This window comes from Dasypus novemcinctus, chromosome 22 (assembly GCF_030445035.2).
Source record: "Dasypus novemcinctus isolate mDasNov1 chromosome 22, mDasNov1.1.hap2, whole genome shotgun sequence".
NCBI classification, from domain to species: Eukaryota; Metazoa; Chordata; class Mammalia; order Cingulata; family Dasypodidae; genus Dasypus; species Dasypus novemcinctus.
In genome coordinates this window covers 24,522,016-24,534,408 of record NC_080694.1, presented here as the reverse complement: position 1 = coordinate 24,534,408, position 12,393 = coordinate 24,522,016, and positions in this window count along the sequence as shown.

The window sequence follows — 12,393 nt, the reverse complement described above, 5'->3', positions numbered from 1 at the left end:
GAAAATTTCATTTTGTTCTGCAAAAGTTCTGAATATGCGAAATCCCCACGAGGAAGAGCTGTCTAAGATTCTGATAACATCCACCAGCATTGCTAAGGAAAGTTATTCTGAACTATGATAGGCTCCTGGTAACTAATCCAGGGCTTGGGGGACAGGCATTGCTGTTTACTCATCTTTCTTACTTTAAAGAGAGATTTAGAACTGATTAGGAAAAGAAATGGGCATTTTTCAATAATGTTGCATAGCATACTCTATTATGCTGGTTATCTCCAGCTTAGGGAACAAAATAAAGTGCCATTAGCTCTTACATTCAGTGTAGGATGATTGCATGTTCTGTTCTTGAGTCCATCCTTCCCCTGTAGGATCTTTCTCTCAGAATAAGAACCTTGGGGTTAACTCAGCTCAGAAGGAGCAGAGAAAGCACAAGCCCAGCCTTTTCCATGAGGATCTTCTGTTTCCTTGTTCCCCTGCTGTTAGCGCTGCCCCCTGCTGGCTGACCTGCTGCCCTGTCCCCTTTGGCACCCGGCTTTCAGGTGTGAGAGTGGAAGGTGCCTCCCACCTCTCCACCAGGTGTCTGGAGGCCTGGTCTATGTGTTGGACCCTGTGGCTCTTCTCCAGCCACACATGTGTTCCACTGGTGGGCTGGCCAGGAAGGACTTAAGCCACAGAATGACCAGGAGCCCAGCTTCCTTCAAAGTCCTTAATTTACTGGGCATATGGAGGTGATGTGAGTGATGGGGACCATGTTATCTTTTTTTCTTTCCAGCTGGCCTCAAGTGGGCTGGGCAGTAACTCTGAACCTCAGAGGGGAGGGTCTGGATTCCAGAACTTTCCCTGACAGGAGACCAAGTTCCGAATTGACCTTATATCATGCCAGAAGAGTGGGTGGGATGCTTGGACTTCCTTGGGTTCCTGAAGGGTCTTCTGGTCTGGGGGTTTACCTACAAAGTTTCCTTCAAGAGGACATAACACTGCCAGCTAGAGGTGACTCTCGGCCAATCAACATCCTACGTTATGTATGTTAAAGATAATGTGATCTCTCCATGGTGTATTACCTTTCTTAAAATATTGGATTTTATTTGGTTAATTCAAATATCTTTAATTTTTATATAGTGTAGCCATTTGATACTGTTTACGAATTCCAAACATAGATATTGGATTATGTTTGTAAACTGGTCTCTTCCTATGGGCATAATAGATTGTATTAACTTCAGAGGTTTCACTTTTACTTTATTAAATTATGATCAGGGGTTGAAATGGCCCATGTCAGTAGGACATTGAGTCTTCACCCCCTTGGTGGGCAGGGACTCACCTAGAAAAAGACATGGCAAAGGAAGTAGTTGGAGTTTTGATGCTGGATCCCAGGGAAGTAAACACACAGGAGAAGAACACAGAGGAACAGAGATGGCTCCATAGACATGGCAGAGGCCTGGGAAGAAAGAGAACCTGATGGTCTACAGTTGACCTTCTGGCGACACCAGAGCAGCCAAGCCCATAAAGAAACAAGCCCCAGACAGAGAGATAAGCCTTATGCCAGCCTACAGCTGAGACCAGAATAAGCTGGGACCATGGAGTCTGAAGAAGAAGGCTGAATCCTCACAGAGACCAGCAACCATCTTGCTCCAACATGTGGTAACAGACTTTGGTGAGGAAAATAACTTACACTTTATGGTCTTGCGACTGTAAGCTTCTACCCAAAATAAACCCCCTTTGTCAATCCAACAGATTTCTTGTACTTTGCATCAGTAACACTTTTGTTGACTAATGCATATAGTCAAAATGTTTAATATTTTCTTTTTGATTTCTCCCCATTGCTTTGATGATAAAAAGGCCCTTAGAGCTGTTTTTTCACTTACCTTTTAAAATCCATCCAGAATTTTCTTTTGTCTGCAATGAAGTGGGAAAATACAAGTTTATTTTTAACCCAAAGAGCTATCCAGTTTTCACAGTACCAAACACTGAAAACTTTATCACTGGCCATGGTTTGGGCTTCTTGTTAACCTAGGAGTGTAGAAGCCATACTGGAGGTGATGCTTTCCACAGAAGTGAAGGCCACAGTGGACCAGGGCAACCTGTGTCCTCACCAGAAGCAGACAAGCTTGAAGGCTGCAGTGGGAGGAAGCTCAGGTGTGGGGGGCTTGTACTGGCCAGTGGTTGTGTGTGAGCAGGAGCCCTGAGCCCATACTGGGATGTTTTCTGTCCTTCCCATCCTGTAAAGTGATTTGGAGCACAGGCACACCAGGATTTCCAGCAGCCATGAAACAAGTTCTTTTAGCATGGCACCCCTGGAGTTCTTAAGAACTTTAAGACAATACTAAGGATTGCCTTGCTGGCCTTAGCAGGGTGGCTGTGGACAACAACCAGGCTGACTTATCTTCACACCTCCCCCAGAATGACCAGGTGTCTTGCACAGGATGGAAGGTGTGTGAAGGGTCTGTAGAGATTCAATTGAAGCTGCTTTCACCCAGTCTGAGTTCCTGGAATCAGTGAGCTTGGGGGTTACTGGGTTTTCCAACATACTCTGCATATGTGCTGCATTCTCTTAACTGTACTTTCTAACTTGTGCCTTGTAGTTGGTAGAAATGCTTCCTTTTGTTACCCACCCAGAGATAAAAAGTAAGGAAAAAAAACAAACTTAGGGAACCTGGCATTAGATTCGAGACCTGATCCTGCCCAAATCCAGCAAGACCAAGTGTTGGAGTTCACTGTCGGGACGATATAAGCAGCCAAAGTGATATACATGGCTAACCAGGGGAGGATTAAAGAACAGCTAGCAAGTGCATTTCTTCATCTTTTTTAGATAATGAGGCAAACGTACTTTCTCTTTAAGGACAAGCTGGGATGAACAAATGGAGATATTAAAAGATGATAGCTGCTGGGTGGGACAAGATGGCACCTGAGTGAATGCACTTCATAATTGTTCGTTCAAAAGGCTGGCTGAGTAGAGTTGGAATCTTGCTGCAGTGGGCTGTTTCGGGGACTTGCAAGGCAGGAAGTGTTTGGACATTGATTTGGAGAGACTGTAACAGAAGTCGTGCTTGCTAAGGGTAGAACTGTGGGTTTCTAACACTGAGGTCAGAAGTTGTGGAGAGGTGGGACTCTTCCCCCTAGATCATTCCTGGACTGTTAGTAGTGTGGCGACATTCCCAAGTCCTGTGTTCCCCAGAAGAATGATCCCCAGGTCCATGACCCCTAAGCCACCACAGCCCACATTCCGCAGACCCACAGACACCAAGCCGACAATATCCCAGACTTCCCACTCCCAAATCCAACGTTCTCCCAAATCCAGTGCTCCCTGCGGTAAGGGAATACACTAGCCATTCAGTTTTGGAGTGACTCTGTGAGTTGGAGGGTTTTGGTGGGAGGTGCAGAGGGGCCAAATGAGATGGGGGTTCAATTTTCAGGTCCTGCCACTCCCCCCCTTTTTGTGGAGCTGAGGAGCATTCCAGCTGGCTTGGGGAAAACTGGGGAAGAAAGGAAAGGCAAATCTGCTGAGAAAGCCCAATTTACCTAAAAGTGCTGGGATCGGAAACTTGGTCTGGGAGAAGGTGGAGTCAGAAAATCAACTAGGCAGCAGACTTGGCCCAGTTGTTATAGTGTCTGCCTACCACATGGGAGGTCTGCGGTTCAAACCCCTGGGCTTCCTTGACCTGTGTGGAGCTGGCCCATGCGCAGTGCTGATGCACGCGAAGAGTACCATGCTACGCAGGAGGGTCCCCCATGTAGGGGAGCCCCATGTGCAAAGAGTGCGCCCTGTAAGGAGAGCCACCCAGCACGAAAAAAAGTGCAGTCTGCCCAGGATTGGTGACGCACACATGGAGAGCTGACACAACAAGTTGATGCAACAAAAAGAAACACAGATTCCCATGCCACTGACAACAACAGAAGCAGGACAAAGAAGACACAGCAAATAGACTCAGAAAACTGGGGTTGGGGGGAAGGGGAGAGAAATAAATAAATAAATAAATAAATCTTTTAAAAAAATCAACTAGCCCTCCTGTAGTACACCTAAGGGAGATGGACTGTAAGATGTGTTTTGAAAACTGCCATTAGCATATTTGGTGTTTCTGGTGATGTGTGGGCATGCTCTCTTTGGAAATTAAGAGACATTGTTTTCTCTGGTGATTTGGTTCACCAAAGACCCACTTGATTCTCCTACTGGACACCTCACACAGCTTTCCTGCTGCCCTGGGAGAGAGAGAAGGGAGAAAGGGGGAAGGTCAGACTCCTAAGCATTTTATTTAAATGCAAAGAGGATTCCTTGCTTGAAACGTTGGTCTTTTTTATTGGTTTATTTTTTTGTTTTTCCTTCCTCTTTATAACCCCACAGCCCTTTCCTCCTCCCCCTCCTCCTTCTCCTCCTCCTCATACTCTTCCTCTTCATCCCCCTTTTCTTGCTTGAATTTCCACCCCCACTTTCCCCCATTTTTTCCCTTTCTCTTCTTTTTTATATTTTTTATATTAGGTGTGGCAGGGAGTGATTCACATTTGCTGTGTTTCCTCATCCTCTATTTCCACTTTTCTGTGTGTACTGATTTTGGCTACCATTACAAACCCCTTTCCTCTACATCTTTCTATCCTCCATCATTTAGTGTTTCTCTTACGTTCCACTGCTCTTAATTTAGCCCCCAATTTTTATTTCTAATACCTTTGTACTGTTTTCTGTCTTTTATTCACTCTCTATATTATTGTCCTTTCCTTTCTCTTCCCACTTTCCTGACCACACTGGTCTTTTAATTCATACTATATTCCTCACCATATTCAGGTTACTGTTTCATTATAGATACTCCATTTTTCTTACTGTTATAACTCTACACAGCTTATATGAGTCTAATACCCATTCTTCTAGATTTCACATGGTTCTGCTAATATTTACTAACAATACTACTATTATACTTTTTTCTTTTCTTACTCTTTTTGCTTTCACTTACCCTAATATTTTCCTTTAGTTAACTTAGCCAACAGGACAGAAATAGAATAAGAAGAACAAAATGCCAAAGAGAAGACTTAACACACATGAAAAGCACCAACTAATTAAACCCTGACACTAGACAAAGAAGCTAATCAACCTAACAAGATAAAATGATGACCAGACAGCAACAAAAAACTACAAACCAAACCAATTATCAGGAAAACATGACCCAAAGAAATGAACAAACTAAAAAGTAGGAAGAAGAGCAGAACATCAAACACTCAGCTAAGATGGAGTTGAAGAAGGACAACCACCACACCATGGAGCCTAGAGTGATTACAACTGAAAGTGGGAGGATTGCATCCAGCATCCATGTGGAACCTGAGCCTCCTCTTGACATAGAGGTGCAATGGACACAACCAATCCAATGTCCACATAGAAGAGGTAGCATTGGATTGAGAAAAGTGGACATGATGGCTGATGGGTATGGGGAAAGGCAGGAAGAGATGAGAGGTGGAGGCGTCTTTGGGACATGGAGCTGCTCTGGATGGTGCTTCAGGGGCAATCACCGGACATTGTAAATCCTCACAGGGCCCACTGGATGGAATGGGGGAGAGTATGGGCCATGATGTGGACCATTGACCATGAGGTGCAGAGGTGCCCAAAGATGTACTTGCCAAATGCAATGGATATGTCATGATGATGGGAAGGAGTGTTGCTGGGGGGGGGGGGGGAGAGGTGGGGTGGGGTGGTAGGGATCAAAGGGACCTCATATATATATATTTTTAATGTAATATTATTACAAAATCAAAAAAAAACATTTAATAGGGGCCAATTTAATGAGGTGAAGGAAGAGATAAGACTATGAAGAAAACACTTGGAGAGCATACAGAAGAAATTGCAATCATGCAAAAAAAAAAGACAATGGATATGATGGGGAGTAACAGCACAATCCAAGAAATCAAAAATACTCTCAGCAAGTAACAGCAGATTTGAAGAGGGAGAGAAAAGAACTAGTGATGTTCCATTATGGAAGACAGTACATCCTAAATCAAACAGACAGTAGAATTGATAGATAAAAAGAGAGAAAAAATTCAACAGCGACTTTGGGACCTGAATGACAATGCAAAATGTGAAAACATATGCATTATAGGCATCCCAGAATAAGAAGAGAAGGAAAAGGGAACAGAAGGGATTTTGGAGGAAATAATGGGTGAAAACCTCCCAAACCTATTGAGGGAGATGAATGTCCACATCCAGGAAGCAAAATGCACCCTAAATAGCATAAATCCCAACAGGCCTACCCAAAGACATATACTTGTCAAATTATCCAATGCTCAAGACAAAGAGAAAATACTAAAAGCAGCAGGAGAAAAGAGAAACATCACATACAAAGGAGGCTTCATAAAATTAAGTGCTGATTTCTCATCTCAAACCAAGGAGGCAAGAAGGCAGTGGCATGATATAGTCAAAGTACTAAAAGAAAAGAATTTCCAAAGAAGAATACTCTGTCCACCTAAACTGACATTCAATATCATAGAGAGTTCAAATATTCACAGATAAACAGAAATTAATAGATTATACCAACAAGAATCCTGCCCTTCAAGAAATACTAAAGGAAGGTCTATAGGAGGAAAGAACAGGAGAGACAGAGTTGGAGGAGAGTGTAAGAACAATAAAAAGACAAAAAAATTTAAAAACCAAACAAAATATAACAAACACAAATCCAAAGAAAATATGGCTAATATAAATAATTCCTTGAAAGTGATAACACTGAATGTCAATGAATTAAACTCACCTGTCAAGGGACTCAGACTGGAAGATTGGATAAAAAAGCATGATCCATCTATATGTTGTCTACATGAAAAACATCTTAGACCTAGGGATTCAAGGAGGTTGAAAGTGAATGTCTGGAAAACATCTTACAGGCAAATAATAACCAAAAATGCAGGAGTAACTATGTTAATATCAGACAAAATAGACTTTAAATGCAAAATAATTGTGAGAGACAAATATGGACACTACATATTAAAGGGATAATCATTCAAAAAGGAAAGAACAGGTATAAACATTTATGCTCCTGGGAAGGAGACTTGGCCCAGTGATTAGGGCATCTGTCTACCACACGGGAGGTCCACGGTTCAAACCCTGGGCCTGCTTGGGGCCTCCTTGACCCATGTGGAGCTGGCCCATGCACAGTGCTGATGCGCACAAGGATTGTTGTGCCACTCAGGGGTGTCCCCGTGTAGGGGAGCCCCAAGCATAAGAAGTGCACCCTGTAAGGAGAGCTGCTCAGTGTGAAAAATAGTGCAGCCTACTCAGGAATGGCACTGCACACACAGAGAGCTGACACAGCAAGATGATGCAACAAAAAGAAACACAGATTCCAGTGCCACTGACAACAGAAGTGGACAAAGGAGATGCAGCAAAAAGACAGAGAACAGACAACTGCTGTGGGGGGAAGGGGAGAGAAATAAATAAATACATCTTTAAAAACAAAAAGAAAAACAAAAAACAAACAAAAAACAATACACTCCTAACAAGGGTGCCTACATATATGTAAGACAAACACTGGAGAAACTAAGGGAAGGAATTGATGCCTCTACAGTTATAGTGGGGAACTTTAATACACCACTATCACCTTTGGACAGAACATCTCAAAAGAAAATCAATAAAGAAGAAAAGACTTTGAACAATATATTAGAGGAACTGGACCTAATAGACATATACAGAACATTACACCCAAATAAAGCAGGATACACATTCTTCTCAAGTGCACATGGATCATTCTCCAAGATAGACAACAGGATAGTGCTGAGAAAGTCTCAATGAATTCAGAAAGTTCGAAATCATACAAAATAATTTCTCTGACTACAGTGGAATGAAGCTGGAAATCTGCAAATGTCAGAGACCCGGATTTGGCAACAAGATATGAAAGTTAAATAACACACTCTTAGAAAAACAGTGGGTCACGGAGGAACTCTCAAAAGAAATCAGTAACTACCATGAAACAAATGAAAATGATAATGCACATATCAAAACTTATGGGATGCAGCAAAAGTGGTACTGAGAGGGCAATTTATAGCCATAAATTCACACTTGATAAAAGAAAAGTTAAAATTCAAGAACTAACTTCACAGTTGGAGGATTTAGTAAAAAAACAATGACAAACTAATCCCAAAGGAAAAGGAAAGAAATAACAAAGATCAGTGCAGAACTAAATGAAAAAATAAGAAAGCACTTGAAAAAATAAACAAAACCAAGAGCCAGTTCTTTGACAAGATCTATAAAATTGACAAACCCTTAGCTAGACTAACAAGAAAAAAAAAATGCAAATACAGAAAAAAAAATGAGAAAGGGGATATCACCACTGACCACACAGAAAAAAGAATATCATAAGAGGATACTTTGAAAAACTATATTCCAACAAAAATGAAAATTCAGAGAAAATGGACAAATTCCTGGAAACACATAAGCAAACTACATTATTGAAAGAGGAAACTGACAATCTCAACAAATCAACCACAAGTAAAGATATAGAATCAGTCATCAAAAGCCTCCCAACTAAGAAGAGTTCTGGGTCAGATGGCTTCAGAAGTGAATTCTACCAAACTTTCCATAAAGAACTAACACCAATCTTGCTGAAACTCTTCCAAAAAATTGAAACAGAAGAACATTGAATAACTCACACTATGATGCCAATATTGCCCTAATATCAAAGCTGAACAAAGACACCACAGGAAAGGAAAATTACAGACCTTTCTCTAATGAACATAGATGTGGAAATCCTCAACAAAATACTTACTAATCATATTCAGCAGCACATTAAAAGAATTATACATGATGACCAGGAGGAATTCATTCCTCGTGTGCAAGGATGGTTCAACATAAGAAAATACCTTAATGTAAACACCACATAAACAGATTGAAGTAAAAAAATCACATGATCATATCTATAGATGCAGAAAAAGCATTTGACAAAATACAGCACTATTTCTTAATAAAAACTCTGCAAAAGATTGGGGTAGAGGGAAACTTTCTGAACATGATAAAAGATATATATGGAAAACCCCAGTTAACATCATTTACAATTTTGAAATCTGAAAATCTTTCCCTTTAAGATCAGGAACAAGACAAGGATACCCATTATTACCCCTTCTATTTAATATTGTGTTAGAAGTACTTGCCTGAGCATTGAGGCAAGAACCAGACATAAAAGGCATTCAAATTGGAAAGGAAGAAGTGAAAATTCCACTATTTGCAGATGACATGACCCTATACATAGAAAACCCTGAGAAATCTACAACAAAGCTTCTGGAATTTATAAATGATTTCAGTAATGTCACAGGTTATGAGATCAATGCGCAAAAATCAGTAGCATGTCTGTACAACACTAATGAAAAACCTGAGGAGGAAATCAAGAAAAAATACCATTTACAATAGTAAATTAAAAAATCAAATACCTAGAAATAAATTTAACTAAAGATGTACAAAATTTATACATAGAAAACTACACAACACTGTTCAAGGAAATCAAAGAAGACTTAAATAAATGGAAGAATACTCCCTGTTCATGGATAAGAAGGCTAAATATTATTAAGATGTCTATCCTACCAAAACTGATCTACACATTCAATGCAATCCCAATGAAAATCAACACAACATTCTTTAATGAACGAGAAAAACTCGCTAAGAATTTTATTTGGAAAGGAAGGAGGCCCCGAATAGCCAAAGACATATTGAAAAAGAAAAAACAAAATTGGAGGAATTACACTACCTGACTTCAAAACATAGTACAGTAGTGAAAACAACATGGTACTGACACAAGGAGAGACACACTGACCAATGGAACCAATTTGAAAATTCTGATATAGCTCCTCATAGATACATTCATATGATATTCATAGGACCACCAAACTCACTGAAAGAGGATTGCCAACTCACACCTTATTAAAAAATCAACTCAAGATGGATCAAAGACCTGAATATAAGAGCCAAGACCATAAGGACCTTAGAACGCAATGTAGGGAAACACCTACAGGACCTTGTAATAGGAAATGGCTTCATGTACTTCACACCAAAAGCACGAGTAGAAGAACAAATAGATACATGAGACTTCTTCAAAATTAAAGCCTTTTGCACCTCAAAGGGCTTTGTCAAGAAAATGAAAAGAGAGCCTACCCAATGGGTAAAAATATTTGGTAGCCATATATCTGATAGGAGACAAATATCCTTCAAATATAAAGAACTCCTATATCTCAACAATAAAAAGACAACCCACCCATTTTAAAAAGTGGCAAGACTTAAATAGAAACTTCTCCAAATAAGAAATACAAATGGCTAAAAAGCACATGAAAAATGCTAAAAATCACTAGATATTAGGGAAATGCAAATCAAAAGTACAATGAGATACCATCTTACTCCCATGAGACTGGCAGCTATCAAAAACACAGAAGACTGCAAGTACTGGAGAGGATGTGGAGGACTAGGAACACTCACTCATGCTGGTGGAAATGCAGAAGTATACAGCCATTCTGGAGAACAGTTTGTTGGTTTGTCAAAAAAACTAGCTATGGATTTGCCATATGGCCCAGCAATTCCACTGGTGGGTATTTACCCAGTAGAACTGAAAACAAGGATACAAACTGATATATGCACAACAATGTTCATAGCAGCATTATTTACTATTGCCAAAGGTTGGAATCAATGCAAATGCCCATCAATAGATGAATGGATAAATAAAATGTGGCATATACATACAATGGACTACTACTCAGCTACAAGATGGAATACAGTACAAACACATGTGATAACATGGATGAATCTTGAGAACCTTACGTTTAGTGAAGCAACCCAGGCATTGAAGCACGAATATTACATGATAAGTTGTCTCAGAGAGCTACAGACTGGTTGATAGGCTTAAAGAAAGTTTGGAAGAGAGCTAACACCTACATGGGTGAAATCTATGATAAGCTGTATGTAAGTATTTGTAGAGGGAAGGGATAAAATGGGGGCATAGGGATGCCTTGGGTGGAGCTTTGATGGCTTGAGGGGGTGAGGGATGGGAGGAAGGGTCAGATGGCCCTAGAAATTGGGGGAGGGTGGGCAAATATTTGGACATAGTAGATTGTCAGGTATGTGGTTGAAACTGTAATGTTGAGAAAACATTTTAGAAAATATAATAAGAAAGTTTACCTGTTTAAGATGCTTAAGCAGGGACAACTTACAGAGGTCAGGCTTCCAGGTAATGTGTGAATGCTCATCTTGTCATAGTGCGTTATATCACTCGGTGGAGATCCATACAATTAGTGTGAAGTTATACCCACATCCTGAGGACTGATGATCTCAAACAGGGAAATGTGTCTCTCAAGAATACTGGTGGCTCTAAATGGGTTAGGACAGTCGACTATGTCAAACCATCAGCACTGTTGCAAGTATCTCTGAATATGGTCCTTCAAGTAATGAAGACTGATTGTCACAGTGGGTGCTCTGGGGAGGGGGAGAGGGGTATTGAATAGATGGAATCAGGGTTACTGTAGGGTAATGGAAGTGTTCCACAAGATCATGCAATGATGGGTATAGGACATGTTAAATTACACCAAAATTGTATAAAAGTCTATAGGTTAAAATGTAAACTATAATGTAAAACATAAGATAACTAAAAATTTAGAAAATTGTATAGTCTAAATATAGATCATAATGTAAGCCAACATGGAACCTTGGTTGAAATTTATGTTTCAATATCTGTACATCAAGTGCAGCAAACACAATATGAACATGTAAAAATATCATTGCTAGGGAAGGAACAAAATGTTTGATATTGGATATGTGGGAATACCCTGTATTATATATGTGAATTACTGTGATCTAAACATTTTGTGAAGATGAAACAAATAATTAGAAAAAAAGAAAGGATGTAGACACTGAGGAAGAAATGAAATTGCCTTGCCACTGTACATACGGGGCAACACCTATTGCATTAATGAAAGACAAAACATCAAAAATGAAGCATTTTCATTTTTTGATACCCCAATTTATTTTTACTTTATTTAGTTTTTCTAAGTTACTATGTATTCTATATCTAACCTTTAAATCCATCACTATCTTCCACTTTATTATTTGTGGAACTTGACAATATATTAGGCTTCATTTTTTATGAAGTTTTTTTGTGTGTGTGTTCAACAAAATTTTAATATTCTAAATTTAATCAACATCCAGCAGGTTATTTTGACTATATATTGTACATTGGAAGGAAGAATCAATTATTTTCAAAATCACATTTAGATTTCAAAGAGTAAGTATTAAAATAGTCTCAGTGTGAACAGAGAGGTTCAACTCTGGCAGGGGAGGAACACTGTGTGGGATGTTATTGATGGGAGCCACATGGCTGGGAGGGAGTTCTCCAGGCATGTATATAGGGTACATAAAAATGTTTGGATATTTTCATAGTGGTTACAATTAAAAACTTCAAATAAGGGAAT